Raw genomic sequence first — 17,448 nt, forward strand, 5'->3', positions numbered from 1 at the left:
GATCAAAACAAACCATATACTAGTTATTATATTTACGATCAAAATTAGTAATTATAAGTAAAATTTGCAATTTTCGTAGGAGACTATAGACTAAACAACTCACACAAGTCACGAACTTTCGAAGGAAATTCCAAGCAACCATATAATAGTGAATAGAATAGAAAAGGCGGGTTAATTAACTAGTTAGTGGGACGACCAAACCCCGCGTTTAATTAGCAAAAACAACATATACTATCACATTAGTCAGCCAACTCAATTGGATTCCAAAAGGTTTTATCAATTATTATCTCCCTTCTGTAATATAAGATCTAATTGACTAAATTAGAGAGATTAAAAAAATATTAAATTACTTAATTATAATATATGTTACATGATCTCTCTAAAATTTTATATCAATTTATTAGTAAGTCAAATTAATTTAGAGAAAAATGATAAATATAAATACTATAAAATAATTTAGTAAATTCTTTAACCTCTTTAAATGAGTCGAAGAGTAAATTGAATTCTATATTAAGGTTCGAAAGTAGCACTTTTTAACAAGACTAATCCTTCTCAAATTCTCTTCACCCTTCTTCATTTGTTTGTGAGTGTGGTCGCGAGGTGAATCCAAAGATATGAATGGTGCAATTTCTTGAACGATGACCGTACGTACCAAGACGCGCTGCGTTCATTTGCTTCTTTTAATGCCATCCATGAACTTCACCAACTTTTTGCTTTTTGACTTACTAGACCAATCCAATTAGCAATTTGGTTGTAAATTTGTTTTGGAGAATTCCAAATGATCAATCCTCTAATTTTTGACTTACAAATACTCCTCTTATTCTTCTAGTTATGATATTCTACACGTGATATTTTACTTTGATTTTAAATATAAGAATTAGATAACTAATTCATAAAAATTAAAAAATTAGTTAATTTGGTTATTTATAAAAATATTATGTGGTTATTTATATAAAATATCTCATTTAATTGTTTGCACTGGAAGCTGCTTCATTGATATAAGCCTCTTTTATTAAAAAAATTATAAATTTGAAAGATAAAATAAATTAAAGTTTTCTGTTCATGATCAAAATAATTATGCCGACTAGCTTCTATATTTAAGGCTGGAGGGAGTAATGAAAATTTCTCACAGAATTTAATGAAATGTTTGTTTAAAGAGCTTTTGCCTCTTTCGCATTTATCTTAACGAATGGTTGTTCTAGCCTCCCTCTTTCTCTTAAGTAATATTCTTATAGTTAAATGTATATTTAGTAATCTCATTTAATAAAAAATAATGAGTTAACAAATTTGATACATATTATGAATATAATTATATCAAATAATTATTTTTTTCCGACACAAATCAACATTTAAAATGATACTAATGTTGTTAGGATTAAGAGGCTAAAAATAAATTTGATAAACTTAGAGGACTAAAGGTAAACTTTGATGTAATCTTAAAAGAGAAAAATTATATTTTAGCCATATTTATACTGTATAAGTTTAATTTGTATGGTCTTTCTTTTTGATCTGGAGTTTGATTTGTATGATCTAAAGTTTATTTTTATGATTTTAATAATGATTATATTTAAAAATAATAAATGAAATACCAATTAAATATAAGCCATCAGACAATTCCAAGAAAAGTTGGCAGAACAAAATAATTACGAAGAAAACAAAACATCCTGTCTTTTTCCAAGCTGGAAAGCGGCAAGCCTTTCGGCTTTACTTGATAAAGAGGAATAAGAAAATAAAAAAAATAAATAAATAAAGGAAGAAAGGGAAAAGGAATAAGAACGATAATCCACATTGCCAACTGCAATAAACCGGTTCTAGTTCATTGTATTTCGCTGCAAGATCTCATAGACAAGGATTTCCTTTTTAAGGAGGGGAAAAACAAACTATAAATTTGTATACCCACTTTTATTGTTTTTATTTGCAAAAAAAATATTATTCTAGATCTTACTTTAATTTCAAAAAATTAAACAATATATTGAAAATTACCTATACTTTTAACTTGCTACTAAATATTATGCTTGCTTCTTAATACAAAACCCAATTAACTAATTTGAGAAAATTAATAAAATTAAATAAATTATTTAAAAATATTTATATTTATCTTTATTTGACTTATAAACTAATATATATGAAGGCGTGTTGATGACATATCTTGGCATCTATATGGATATATTTTTACCTATTTTGCATCAAGAATTTTCTATTCCATACCATAACCTAGCGGCTCCTGAGATTAGTAAAATCTTCAACGCTTTGTTTTGAACCGAGCTTGTGTTCCACTTGATAACAGGCTAAAACAATTTGAAATAGTGTTTAGGTAGCTTTTCAATCGTGATTTATGAACTACAAAGCATATATGTGTAAAAAATTTTATCTCGACTTGCGTAAAACTTACTTATAAGTGGTTATTTAAATGATTCCAGACAAATATTATGAGCTTATTTAGAGTGATTTATAAACAACTTTTTCATCGTGATTTACATAATATAAAATAAATATATAAGAAAAGACAAACGGCTTACGTGAAATATATTTTCAAGTGCTTATAAACGTTTCTAAAGAAAGCCTAAATGCTTGGAAGCGTCAAGACGTGATAGATTTTCGTTTTTCGCTGGAAGTGTCGTTCTGGAAGCTTTCTAACATGATTTCAAACCCAATATTACATGATGATGACAACAGGAGGTGCATATCAAGCTTGTTTTCGGGATAGGCATTTTCTAGGCTGGACAACAGTATAGGGATTCTTTTGGGCATTTCTTGGCCTACATTGGTTACAGTTGAATGCATGGAACAAAAGGCAAGCACAACAATATTATGAACAAATAAGAATTACACTAATTAATCCATGGGCTCCTATGTACATAATCACAGGACTTCAGAACTCCAACCAAATTGCACTATTTATAGGCTCCCTATATTATTCAAGGTAGTTCAATGCATTTACTCTGCATCCTCTCCAAACAAACAATGCTCCAACTGATTGGGAGTAGTGACCCTCTTCCTAACTAACATTTCAACTAAAGGACATTTTCTCTTTCGCCCTCCCTTGGCCTTGACTTGAATTGTTCATCAGATTCTTCAAAATCCCCCTACAGCAAGGCAACCATAAACTTTCTTTCAATATATACTCAATAACTTCAACAATGCTTACGCAACAAGCATAATGATTGGTGAAAATTAGAATGATTAGGCATTGGTAACAACTTACATGTCTATGAACATGTATCCCAATTTTTTCATGCTTGTCCCTCACATGTTTGTAGGAAAATCTCATGCCAAAATCAGGAAAGCTACACACAAATGGTCTTTCTTTGAAGTGTACAGCTTTTAAATGCTCATGAAGAGTGGATTTCTGTCCATGCAACCCAAAAGAAGGTAAATTAGAAGCATGGAAAGTTTTGAACTTAAGGAGGGGAACTAGATTTCTGTCAATGCAAACCAACAGCACGTCACCAATATTAGCTTCAAATAAACCTCTTCAGTTAAATGAAAATCATACAATATTACGAGTAGAAATGACTTACACTAGTGAATGTGCTGCTATAGCCTTTATGTTCACATTTATATTCCTCTGATGAAGAGCTAGTTTTATGCAAACGGAGGTGCCGCTTGATATTTTTCTTCAGTTCCTTTTTCCCACAAGTCTCACAAGTTACAAATTGATGACGGGTTCTGATATGGGCTTTAAGGCACTAAACATTAGTAAAATGTTTCATACAACCAGGATCCAAGCAGACTACCTCTACTAGGTCTAGCTTAACTGCAGAATACAGATGGTCTTGTTCCCTTGGAATACAAAGTCACGGTTGCAATCCTTGATCCGACATTTAAAGGTTTTCCCTTTATGCTGTAGAAGGTGACGGGTCAAGTGGTCCTTTCTTCTATAACTTGCTTGATAATCATTAATAGAACACACATATGGCCTCTGAATCATTAAAAAAATTGTTAAATTTGGAACGTCAAACTAAGGTGTCATCTGAGATCTAATAAAAACAACACAAGCAAACCAACTGCAAACCTCATTAAACAGTGTGACTGAGGCTCCCATGATGGAGCTTCTAAAGAGTTCTCCCTTCTTCATACTGATCCATCAAGTCAATAACATCTGCCTCATGCATTTTGGAGTTCTCTGTTGGGGATCCAATGCTTCACGCAACAATATCCATAATTTCTGATAGTATAAATATCTTCCCTATAAAATACATATATTCCGTTTATGGTGACTAGTGATGAAACCTATATTGCTAACTTAAGAGCCACAGATCGGTAAGAAATCTATGTCCAAATCTCTTAAGTATTTCCATTAGGATTTTAAACTAAAAGTAGCTAATGGAATTTGTCATGAGGGTGTGCAGTATTAGAGTAGTTAAACTGTTTGAGCATCTAGAAATAAAGAATGTACATGTATTGTTTGTTCCTGAGTTAAAATGTAATTTATTGTCTGTGAGTAAATTCACAAAAAGTCAAATGTGTAGACTGATATTTTATGTTGGATGCAAATTTAAGGATTTGATATTGAAGAGGATGATTGGCAGAGCATGGAGAATATAGTAATCAGAAAGGCTTTACTTATTTCAGAACCAATTGTTTTATGAATTATCTTCACCCATACAAACAATCTTGAACAAAATTTTAGAATCACCAATACAAGGTGGTCCGAAGATGTATTGGTGGAAATAAAAAATTTAGAACATTAGAACAATAGATGTTAAGGGTAATAGATTGTCAACAAATACCTCGAGAGAATGGCGTAGCATGTGCGGCACCAAATAGGCTGATTTTTTGAAACTAGCACCACATTCCTTGCAAGTATGGGATTTTGTGCCGTGGCTTCATCATCTTTATCCACTCTGACTCTTTCCAACTCCTCCTATCAGTACCGGGTGTAATGATGGACTCAAAAGTCTTGGAACATACGAAATCATGCATCAGAAGATGAAATCGCTGAGGATCTTGAACTTATAAACGATTTCAGCAACAACACATTATACCCCAAGTGTAAACATCCAACAAATTTAATTAATCCAGCTAATTGTATCGAGATTTTGCCCCAATTAAGCAAGCATGGAAATCATAAGCCCCAAGCAAAAGCCCAATGCCAAACCCATTACTCTAAAATCTAGGAAACATTAGGAAAGGCGACATGAAAAATTAATAAACAATAGAACCGAAAGTAATAGCTATGATAGGTTAACTTACAAATATAAGCTATCTAATTAGCAGAAGAGAGCGGAACATAGATAAGAGGTAGAGGTAGAACAGATCAGAAGATGAGAACTTGGCATCTAGAACCCTACAAAAAGGTTGGAACGAATGGCCAGGCCACATTGCAGTTTGGCAACGACGCGTATACCGAATAATGAACCAGACCTCAAGGGCTGAAATCAAACCAACAAAATAGACAGTAAGGAGAAAGGAAAATAAAATTAAAAAAAAAAAAAAGAAAATTGAGAATAAATCCCTGGTTAAAAAATTAATTGGTAAATAGAACATAAAAACTTTTTACAACTCAACTTCCACTGTGTGCAACTTAATTTTTTGCGTGTGTAATTTATTTTTTCTTGTATGCAATAATCTTTTCTTGTACTATGTGTTGCTCAATTTCTTTTTGTGCAAATAAAATCGTGCAAGTCATTTTTTTATATGCAAACTAATTATTTATATCTAAATAATGTTTTGTGCAAACAATTTTCTTTTTGTATAACTTACTTTTCTTTGTGTACAACTAATTTTTTCTTGTGCAATCAATCATTCTAGGGATTATTTTCCAATTAAATTTGTAATGAGAGATTTATCCCTAATTTTTCTTGAAAAAATGTCGGTTTTGATTGACTAAAAAAAAAGGTGGGAGTATTATGCATTGTTAGTCTATTTGGTTATTAATGATGTTGACACACACACACACACATATATATATAAATAAAGGAAGTTAAGTATATATCATTTTGTCTTATTAAAAAAAAGTTGGAAAAAAGTTGGGTCCCGATTCTCCTCATTTTCTCTTAGAATCCTATCTCTACCTATTAAATTTCAACCTTATATTCTTTGATCCAACAATAAAAATGAAATTTTAAGAAGAAAAGAAAAGGGAAGATTTTGAGGGGATCTCCTTCTGAAAAAGGTTTTATAGATTTTGGACATAAACTCTATTTAAGAGTTTAATGCGGATAGAGAGACTCTTACCTTGATCTGCATGGTAAAAAAAATTAAGAAGAAAGAAAATAGAAATAGAAAAAATAGAGAGAAGAAAAAAAATATTATCTCTCATTCCCTTTACTTGGATGAGATAAAACATGATAAAGAGAAAGTATTTTAGCGTTATATTAAAATAGTATCTCCGGTCCTTAGTATAAAATCTTTTTTGACTTTTATTTTGATCCTAAATATAAGATCATAATCTATTTTTTCTCATATTTATTTTTTCTAAGATAGTCCTTTTAAGAATGGTAGTTCTAGCCAATAAACTTAATTAGTAAGGATATTTTAGGAAAGACAACACTTATTTATTACAAATAACTAACATAACTTATTTTTTTAATCTATTCAAATTAGTCAAATAGCTCTTATATTTAAGATCGGATGTAGTATATAGTTTAAAATCAAATTATATAATTTAAATATTTGTAGCATAATTAAGTGATAAAATTGAATAACAAATATTTAATATTAAAGGTATTAAATATTTTAATATTGTAATACTACCTCTAGTCCTTAGTATAAGAGTCGGTTTGACTTTTAATTTAGTCTTAAATATAAGAACCAAATCCACTTTATCTGTCATATTTATTCTTCTTCTTATTTTCAAAATTAAAGGTTTAATCAAATATTAAAGCTAATATACCTTATTAGAAAAGATAACACATATTTCTTACAAATAAATAATTTAATAAATTTTTAATTTATTTAAATTAGTTAACTAGTTTTTATATTAAAGATCGGAGATACTATTTCACATCTTGTGGACATTTTCTACACTGTTGTTGTTCAAAGCAAGATCCACTGAGTAAGTTTCCAAGTGGACAACTACGAGGTCTAATGACAAAATGAGAATGTTTGAGGTTTATGTGCCACTGACCGGTTGGTTTATTTTTAGTTTATTTTGTGTTTTATTTATTCAATTAGGTATTTTCATATTTGAAGGATTTTCAATTAAGCAAGTATTTGAGTAGATACAAAACCATAATTTTAAAAGTATTTTTACAGTATATGAATTAAATATATGGAGAAGTTTACTTCTATTAGCCAAAAAGTGATTTCCAAAAGTACTCTTAGAGTTAGGCAAACACCCCCTAAATCATTTGGAATTTGGGATTATTCATTAAGTGTCGTCCTAAACTCCATTGAATATACTCTTTCAATCCTTAATATAGGACCCAATTGTTGAGTTAGTTTTGGTCCTAAATATAAGACCCATTTATTATATTTATCAAGTTTATCTAAATTACCCCTATGAATACTCCCTCAACCATAATCAAGTAGAAGATGGAGAGAGGGTATTAAGAAAGATAATTATGGTGTTTTAGGAAAAACATGTAACATTTCTTATAATTAACTAACTTACCTAACTTCTTTAATATAATCAAATTAGTTAAATGGGTCTTATATTAAAAACCGGAGGAGTATAATTTTAGATATATCAGTTGCTAAATTAAGATCTCAATTATATTATATAATTGTAATGAACCAAAAATTTGAGAATTATTAAGAATAACAATAACAATTATGTGATCAAGTAAATTTTAAAGTAGTAACCTCATCTTGAAATGAAAAAAAACAAAAAGCTCATTAAAAGAGAAAGAAAACAGATAGTAATTGTAATAACTTTTGTAATTTAATAGTTATAAGTTAATCAGCTTTTTTTTATTACGAATTAAATTGTAAAATTGCCTTTTAAAAAAATCTGAAGATTTAAGATTAGATTTTATTTTCTGCCAAAAAAATCAGAGTTTATTTTCCTTCCCTTCCCAATCAGTTCATTGCCTTTTTTTTTTTGGGGGGGGGGTGTTTTTGAAGAAGAGCTTCTGGTGCGTGAACTTGCGATTCCATCGCTCCCCCCACTGTCCTCCCCTGTCCGCGCGTTCGTCGGCTGCGTATGCGCCGTGGGTTCGCCGGTAATGCTAATCTCCGCATTTCTTCCTTCAAGCTTTGCCATTCTGTCTTCTTCTTTGCTCTGATCGGTGCCTTGGTAGCTTGAAAAGGATTGAGCTTCATTCCCTTTTCTTCTTCCTTCTTAACCGTGGCTAGTAAGGATTTAAGTAAGCTCGAGTCCGATATCTTTTTCCAAAGCTTGGGTAGCGGTGCATTTGAGAGGATTTTTCATTGTTCTTCTCCCCTGTTTTCGTCGTTGCTGTTGTGGGGAGTGGATTGGAGATAACTTGCTTCATTTCTATTTAATCGGGGTGTGTGATGTTGTATTGGACTTATTAATTCTTTCTTTTATTTTTCAAGTTTGGCGTTGCCCGGGGGGTGTTGCATGGAACTTTGATAAGTTTTGGTTTGATGGGTTTGACGAGTTCCTTTGAATGTGGAGACTGATATGTGTGTGTGTATTAACAATAATTTATGGCTGCTAACTTGTGGCTTAAGATGGCTGGTTGTTGAACTAAGTTGAATGCCTATAAGGTGTTTGACGAATTGTGTGAAAGAAGAAAGAGACTTGGAGATCTTGTTTGGCTTAGACTTGAGAGAATGAAGTGTATCTGGATATGTATTGTATTAAAAATTTTGATGATTGCGGAAGGAGAACTATGGAATCCAATTATGTGCTCTGTAAATAATGCTGAGAAGTTAACTAAGGAATTTGAAGTTGCTTGGCTAACAATATAACGCCATAATGAAGGTGTTGTAACTAATCTTGGAAGCTATTTGGGTGCTTAAGAGTTATATGGTTGTTGATTGGTAAAGTTTAGTGTTTATTGTATGAGTTAAGCTAAGATATGCTTGGAATGTTTGTGCAATCTTGTAGAAGAATTTAATTAAATTAAGATTGTTGGCTATTTATAAATTGGTTTGTGGAATTCAATTCCTCCGCTTGCTGGAAATTAGCACATTTAAACTGGCTACAACTTAATTTTAGGGGGAAAAAAACCTTACTGTTTAGGATATCCAAGTTCTACCTTGGCTAACGAAGATTTGGTTTTGATTTTTTCCCCCCTTAATGAGTTGTTTTCCTTTTTACATTTTCGTGGTGTTAGCATATAAGTGAGAACTCTTGAATTTAGAATTATTAGAACAAATTCTGTTGTTGAATGCATAGGCTTTATTTCAAACTGGAGATAACGAACAAATTTCTCACACTCGCGGGAAGTAGAAGTTGGTCAGTTTGATCCGTGGCCATGGAGGGTAAAATCAGGTGTTTGGCCAACGACATTGATAAACCCATAATTTATTATGCTAACATGTGAGATTGCGGTTTTTTTTTTATGGGTTAAATTGTATTAATGTTGAATATTTTGGGACTACATGATATTAAAATATTTTATGTGATTTTGTCTGCAGGTTTAAAGAGAAAAATTCCTAAATTCCAGTAATGATCTGAAGGGACTGGTCATATAACAGCCAAGGACCAAGAGATTAATAGAGTGGCAAAAAAGGACCTCGTGATACGATGTGTTTTGAGAGAGATTCAGATTTGGGGATCATCTTCTTTGACATCTTCAATTCATTCCACCCCTGAATACTGTCATAGTTGTTGAATGAGATTGATGCCACTGCAGGAGGAACAACGCTGCGGAATGCAGATACTGCTGTAACATGAAAGTCCGTTTCTTTAGTAGGCCTGGGCTTGTTCCTGCCAATCCTGTCTTTTCCCATTTAACAACAAAGGTGGGTCCTCTTGCATGGTGATTGTATTGACACAGAATGAGCAGAAACTGCCAGGAAATTGAGCGAAAAGTTCTTCGTCTTCTTCATGGTCGCAATACTCGCACCCAAATCACCCAAATTCATGCCTATTTCCTTCGCCATGCCCTCCATCATTCCAACCAGATCCTTGCTCACTTCGTCTCCATTTGCGCTGCTCTACATCGAATGTCTTACGCCACTCGTGTCTTTTACCAAACCCGTAATCCCAATATTCTCCTCTTCAATTCCATGATCAAAGGCTTTTCTTTATGTGCTCCCTTCCAGCAATCTGTCCACTTTTTCTCCATTATGAAAACCCGTGGTATTTTGTCTGATGAGTATACTTTTGCGCCTTTGCTTAAGTCCACTTCAAACCTCGGGGACTACATACTTGGCCAGTGTGTTCACGCCCAGGTTATTCGAGCTGGATTTGAAAGCCATGGTTCCATTCGCATTGGGTTGGTGGAATTGTATACAACTTGTGAGAGAATTGGAGATGCCGAGAAGGTGTTTGATCCAATGTTTGATACAGATGTAATTGTTTGTAATTTGATGATTCGTGGGTTTTGTAGGACTGGCTCTTTGGAAACAGGTTTTAAGCTTTTCAGATATATGAAGGAACGCAGTATTGTTTCTTGGAATATCATGATTTCTTGCCTAGCACAATATAAGAAGGACCGAGAAGCCCTTGAACTTTTTCATGAAATGTTGGAACAGGGCTGTGAACCAGATGATGCAACTGTGGTCACTATTCTGCCTGTTTGCGCTCACCTAGGAGCCTTAGATTCTGGGAAATGGATCCATTCTTATGCCTGTTCCAGAGGGTTTCAACGAGATGTCATTGCTGTGGGAAATTCACTTGTGGATTTCTATTGCAAGTCTGGAAATCTTGAAGTTGCTTGGAGCATTTTTAATGAAATGCCTCACAAAAATGTTATTTCTTGGAACGCCATGTTATCTGGGTTGGCTTATAATGGGAAGGGTGAAGTGGGGGTTGACTTGTTCCAGGAGATGATAGAGAAGGGCGTTAGCCCGTCTGACTCGACTTTTACCAGTGTTTTTAGCTTGTTGTGCTCATGCAGGCTTAGCAGATAGAGGGCTTGAACTCTTTGCTTGGGTGACTGCAAAATTTGAACTTCAGCCAAAACTGGAGCATTATGGCTGCGTTGTAGATCTTCTTGGACGTTGTGGACAGGTATGGGAAGCTCATGATTTGATCAGAAGCATGCCCATGAAGCCTACAGCTGCCTTGTGGGGCGCATTGCTTAGTGCTTGCCGCACTTATGGTAAAAGGAAACTCGCAGAAATTGCAGTAAAAGAGCTTATCAATCTGGAACCATTGAATTCTGGCAATTATGTGTTATTGTCAATATTTATGCAGAAGAAGGAAAATGGGATGAGGTTGAAAAGGTTAGATTACTGATGCGGCAAAACAGCATCATGAAAAGTCCTGGACAGAGTGCAACTGGTTAGTTGCAAGTTTGAGTTAGTTGAGGAATGGCTTTGTTTCTTGGTCTTCACTAACTACATGAATTATCGATTTTCATGCTCAAAGATCGTGCTAGGGAAACGGAAGAGGTTGCATGAACACTGTCTCTCATTGTCTTTACTATTAGCCTCATGTGCAATAAACCAGAAAAGTGCATTCAACTTCACAATTTCCCAATAACAATGTTTGATGAGCCAAAGATGGAGACGTGCTGCTTTGAAAGAGGTTGAATGAACCCTATCTCTCATCGCTTGCTAAGAAACTTTGAGGATGCTAAGGACACTTTCATGTTCGTATGGGACTAATCTCTAAGGCAGACCAGAAGGGCATGGCAGTTAAGAAAGAAACTACCGAATGTCGGTTGAAATGGATGTAATTATTGTGGTCGATGAGGATTCTATATTTTAAGGGGTCTGAGACGGCTCTGCATGCTTATCATTCTTAGCTATAATTACAGGTTAATCTGCATCATTAACTTATTCGTATTACATCTCCTTGAACAGAAGATCGGTAGTGGTAGGTAATTTCTTCTGTATCGGGCTGATTATTTGTGATTCATATTACATCATACATGTAATACATTTACCAAATTTCTATATTTCCTTGCGGTTGATTCGTTGTAGAATTTGCCCAGTAGTTCAGAAATGCACTTGCATAATGTAGATTTGTGTATGGAAGGTTTTTCTTCATTCAGATTTTATTTTGTGAAGTACATTAGTACGAAGCAATTAAGGTTACAAGGAACCTAATAACCTATCAATCTGGCCGCAAAGAGGTCATGCAATTTTCTGTTTCTTAATGCTGGTCATTGTGTCACATTGAATTAAATTAACTGCTACTTCCACCAACTGACGAAGGCAAGAATTTAATCCAAATTGGTAACTTGGAGGCAGTGCTTATTTCTCCACCAACGTGATCTCCCAAACTGAAGTTCCCTACACAAACGCATTAATTCCCCGAGGGTTTTAATGTATATGGTTGATCACATCCCACATGCATCTGCGAATTATTCATGGCTAACCCAAGAAGAAAGCAGGATAAGAATATACTCATCTGGCTTTAAATATAAGATTTATTTTATAGTGTAAATTGTACTACAAAATAGGTTATTTAAGATTGGAGAAGCATTAGAGAAGAAACATTATTGATGGATGGGAAAAAAAAGAAGACCAATCAAGCCTTCAAGAGAACAGTGAAGTACGCAAATATCACATGAAAACTCAGATTAAAAAATGGATGGCATATAAAGGATGGCACAAGTGATAGAATATAATGATAACTCGAGTAGAAACATAAAATTACTATGGAGATTAAGGAAGCTATGAATAAACTCTTCTTTAGTAGGAACAAGTCTCCCTGATTGTGAAGGGTGGGAACAGAAAGATGCACAGGAACAATATGAAAAAACAACTCTAACCCACTGAGTAAGTTTCTAAGTGGACAACTACGGGGTCTAATGACTAAATGAGATAAGGTTTTATGTGTCATTGACCAATTGATTTATTTTAGTTTATTTTGTGTTTTATTTATTTAATTAGGTATTTTCGTATTAGAATGTTAATGCCAAAAAAGAGTTTATGCTTTTATGATATAACTTATATGTTAGCACTTAATTGTATGTTAAAAATTAGTTATTGCTAGTTAATTTTTAATTTCGATCTTAAATATAAGATCCAAATTCTTTTTATCTTCATATTTATTTATTTTTTTTTTCTAAGGTAGTTCTTGCAGTAATGATAGTTCTAGCTGATACACTTGATTAATAAGGATATTTTAGAAAACACAGCACTTATTTATTACAAATAACTAATTTAACTAATTTTTTAAAATTAGTCAACAAATTCTTATACAAAAGACCCGAATAATAGCTTATATGCATATTATTAGCACTTTTTTATTTTTGATAACAGGGAGGCCCAAGGCCTAAACTGAAAAAATTAAAAACAAAAGAAGACCCAAAACTCCTTAACCCATGTCCCAAAAGTTCCTTCTTTCCTCATCCTCACCCAAGACATTCGCAACTTCCAACGGGATCTGAAGGCACGGCCGACACTCCTTGTTCATAGCTGTCCAGAAGCTTAGTTTCGTCATGACATCAGCACACTGATCACCAGATCTGCGTACTAGGATACTCATTGTCTACAAGGAGCTACAGCTTCTCTTACCATTCTTACACAGTCAGCAGGCTTCTCCCCTACAACCTCCTTTCCTTTTGGAGCAACAAAAAGCTCCTCAGAATCAGTTTCCTCTGCTCGATCCATCAGAACTCACCTTGATCCAACCTTCAGCTGGACTACTCAACCCTTCTCACTTCTTCCTCTCTTACCTCACCGGGGTTCCTCTGGAAGGATTTAGCTTTAACTATGTCCGTTGCAAAGCTCCAGATTTGCCAACCTTCCAGATCCTTTCTTTGATGTTCGAAGATCTGCAAATTACGCTGCTTCCAGATTCTCTAGCAAGCTCCACCAAACACAAACATTCCACGGTAAGCTATTTATTAATTTTCCATCTCTCAAATTCTTCTGTAACCATTCTCTTCAATTCTGTATAAAAAATCTGCTTGAGGTCGCCGTAATAGGCTTGCATTTTAGATCATTAATTTGTCTCTTGCCTTATACTTTCGTAATGATCGATTCTTCCACCTTTAATTTTAAAACTGAAACCCTTTTTTTTTTTTTTTTTTTGTCATTTGCTCCGCAGATTCTGTGTCCTTATCCTCCTGTGGAAAGATTGTTCATTTTCTCTTCATTATTTTGTTCCTCGTCAAATTAAAAAAACAAGGAGGTTTTCTTTGTTAAACAACATTGAAATCTCTACTAAAAGGTGAGGATTTATTTTGATTTGAAGTTTTTTTACCATGTTATAATTTTATAGTTTTGTCTTTTGTTATATGATGGGTTTGCACTTTTAATTTAGCTAGTTCTAATCATTATCTTGCAATAATCATAATATTGACCTTTATATACAGAAACAGTTTTTGGTGTCAAAACTAAATATGACGCTCTAAATTTTGGGCATTAAGAAGAGATTTTATGTGCAAATATCTAATTATCTTGATCTAATTAAGTTTTATATCCCAATTGATTATATCCAAATATTTCACAAATTTAACATGAGAAATGTTAAAAGCTCATGACTATTCTTAAGATCCACAAATTCTTAACCTTTAAATCAATGTAGTGATGATGCCAAATGTTGTATATGTCATCTTGTATATACAATATATATATATATATATATATATATAGTTGTCATTTAATTTTTTATTAATTTTCCTTTTGCTTATACTAATTTTGTGTGTTTTACATCTGGCAGAGTTTGTGTGCTTTACTTCTGCTGTGAAGAATCTTTTCATTTTTTTGTTTATCACTTAGGATTGCTCCACATTTAAAAACAAAAAAAAAAAAGAAAGAAAAAGAAAAGGAGGTCTTGTCCAGCAACATTGAAGTCATCACCCAAAAAAAAACGGTAAGAATATATTAGATCATGCATGTTTCATTTTATTTTAATGCTTATATATCATTGCCCTTTGCTATATAACTAGATTGGACTGCTAGAAAATTATTTAAAATTTTATAATTTTATATTTTGAAGGTTATTATTTTGCAAAATATGAGATGTAAGATTTAATTTGGAGGTTGAACTTGATGCTTGGAAAAAGAACTTTGTGATTTTGCTCCAAAGTCCAAATCAAGCATTAAATATTTTCATTATTTATATCTTTAATTAACAATTATTAATTTTTAATGACTTGTATCATTTTTAAATATGTTGGCAAAAAAACTTATTTAAATATGTGCAATTTGGCATAATAAATAATGGAACATTTCGTGAGAAATATGACAAATGTAATTAATGCATATTACATTTGAATCCATAAATTATGGAGAGTACTCGGGTTACATTAATTTTAGACTAGCCAATTAATTCATATGATTATATATAATTTTACTTATCATTATTAACATTAAAATTTTTTGTTTGTGTGTGTTTTTTTTTCCTTCTTAGCAGATTCTGTGCTGTTCTGGATTTCTGGTGAGATACATCTTTACTTCATCATTTTGTTATTCAAATTTGTGTTATTGTCTTCTTGTTTCATTGTTTACTCTTGGAAAAATTAGGAACAAGGACCTATAAAAATATAATATTTAATAATAAGGATTTTAAAAACTATAATTATTTATAAGGATCAAACACTAAAATAAAATGTAAAACTACTAAATTACCTTTAACCAAATCTCTATATTTCTCTTATTCCATTGATTTTTCATAATCTCCTAATTTTTACCAAAACCCATTATAATCTTTTTCTCATAATTATTTGCAACGAAATTTATTGAAATCAAATGAAAATTATTTATTATTAACCCAAAATATCTTATATAACTAAATATATATTTTATGCAAATAAATCAGGCAAAACCGCAAAATAATTATCAAAGCATCCAAGCATCATACTTTAAACATCAATTTATATTATTGTACATTAAAATATGTTTATTTAAATTTATATATATTTATAAAATGTATACACACACACAGTAAAACAATTTATACTACAAAAGGTAAAGAATGAGATATTTGAAAAAAGTAAATTTCAATTGAAACCTGATGAAGATGAAAAATTAACTATTGGTAGCATGGTTTATGTACATGAATAATTTCATTTCATTCCGTGTTTAGGTATATAAAATATATTTTGGATTACAAATAAATAATTTTGATTTGATTTCAGTAATTTTTTTCTAAATAATCATGATAAAAAGATTTTACAGAATTTTAGTAAAAATTAAGAAGTTGTGAAGAAAAAAAATTCAATGGAGGTGTAATAAGTGAAAATGTAGAATTTAGTTAAGGGTAATTTAGCATCTCTATATTTATATTTTAGTGTTTGGTCTTTATAAATAATTATAGTTTTTAAGATCCTTCCCAATAAATATTGTTTTTTTCTGGTCCTTCTTCCTAATTATCCCTTTATTCTTTATCAATTTTTTTAATAAAAATAATAATAAGAATATATCTTTATCTTGTTTCATTTTATGTTATGTACGTGCATATATTTTAATCCATAAAAATGTTTTTTGTGATTCTTAATTTGTCAAAAATTAAAATTGAAGAATATTTTGTAAGAGATGAGATGTGCGTCGGCCAAAAAAAAAAGGAAATGAGAAATGCAGAGTGTATATGTATATTGTGATCCCAAAATAGAATAAATAGAAAAATTTTCTATTACAAATGCGTATTATCATCATTATAAATGATGAGCTGGAATTTAAATCATTAATTTGTCTCTTGCCCTCTATGTGGTTGTGTACATTTGCAATGATTATGATATCTCACCAAAACTAAGGTGGTGTTTAGATGAAGTCAAACTATGGTTTGAGAATAGCTTTTGGAGAATAGTTTCTGGAGAATAGATTCTGGAAAGAATAGATTTTGAAAGAATAGATTTTCTGAAAAAGTGATTCTGATAAAATGAGAGTGTTTGGATAGTTGTTATTAGAAATGTTTTTTTATATGTAGAAATTATTACAAAGGACATAAGTTTAAATGATAATTACATATAAGATATATTTCATAATATATCTTTATTTGAAGTAATAAATAATATTAATAAAATATACCTTACGTATATATATTAATAAAATAAATAAATATGTTTTTTTGTAAAATAATTTAATAAAGTAATTAATATATATTAATAAATAATATATAGTAATAAAATAATTAAAATTAATACGTATATATATAATAAAATAACTAAATATTTTTTTGTAATAATTTTGTCACCGGTGGCGACAAATTTCAGAATGGGAGGAGGTGAAAGCCTACAAATAATGCAGAATGGGAGAAGAGAGAATTTTGTTTTCCACCGTTAAAGCTTCTCTGACTAGAGCAATTATTATTTCAACAAACATATTTCTCCATATACGAAAACCATGGTTTTCCAAAAAAAAAAAGGGTGTTTGGCAAATTTTTTCCAAACCATGGTTTGGAAAAAACCCAAACACCCCCTTAAAAACAACAACTAAACTTTTTGATCTTTTATTTGGCAGATTCTGTTGCTAATAAGATCTTATTTGATTTTTATTTTGGTCTTAAATATAAAATCTCAATTA

The 17,448-nt window shown here is 31.7% G+C and overlaps 2 pseudogenes; one reads left to right on the plus strand and one right to left on the minus strand.

Annotated features, from left to right (window-relative positions):
* Positions 1-2,920: 2,920 nt before the first annotated feature.
* On the minus strand, positions 2,921-9,810 carry LOC114759553 (transcription factor IIIA-like; annotated as a pseudogene).
* Positions 8,034-11,671, plus strand: LOC114759590 (pentatricopeptide repeat-containing protein At1g09190-like; annotated as a pseudogene).
* Positions 11,672-17,448: the final 5,777 nt, after the last annotated feature.

This window comes from Neltuma alba, unplaced genomic scaffold (assembly GCF_004799145.2).
Source record: "Neltuma alba isolate B1F8T4 unplaced genomic scaffold, ASM479914v2 tig00001604_pilon, whole genome shotgun sequence".
NCBI classification, from domain to species: domain Eukaryota; kingdom Viridiplantae; phylum Streptophyta; class Magnoliopsida; order Fabales; family Fabaceae; genus Neltuma; species Neltuma alba.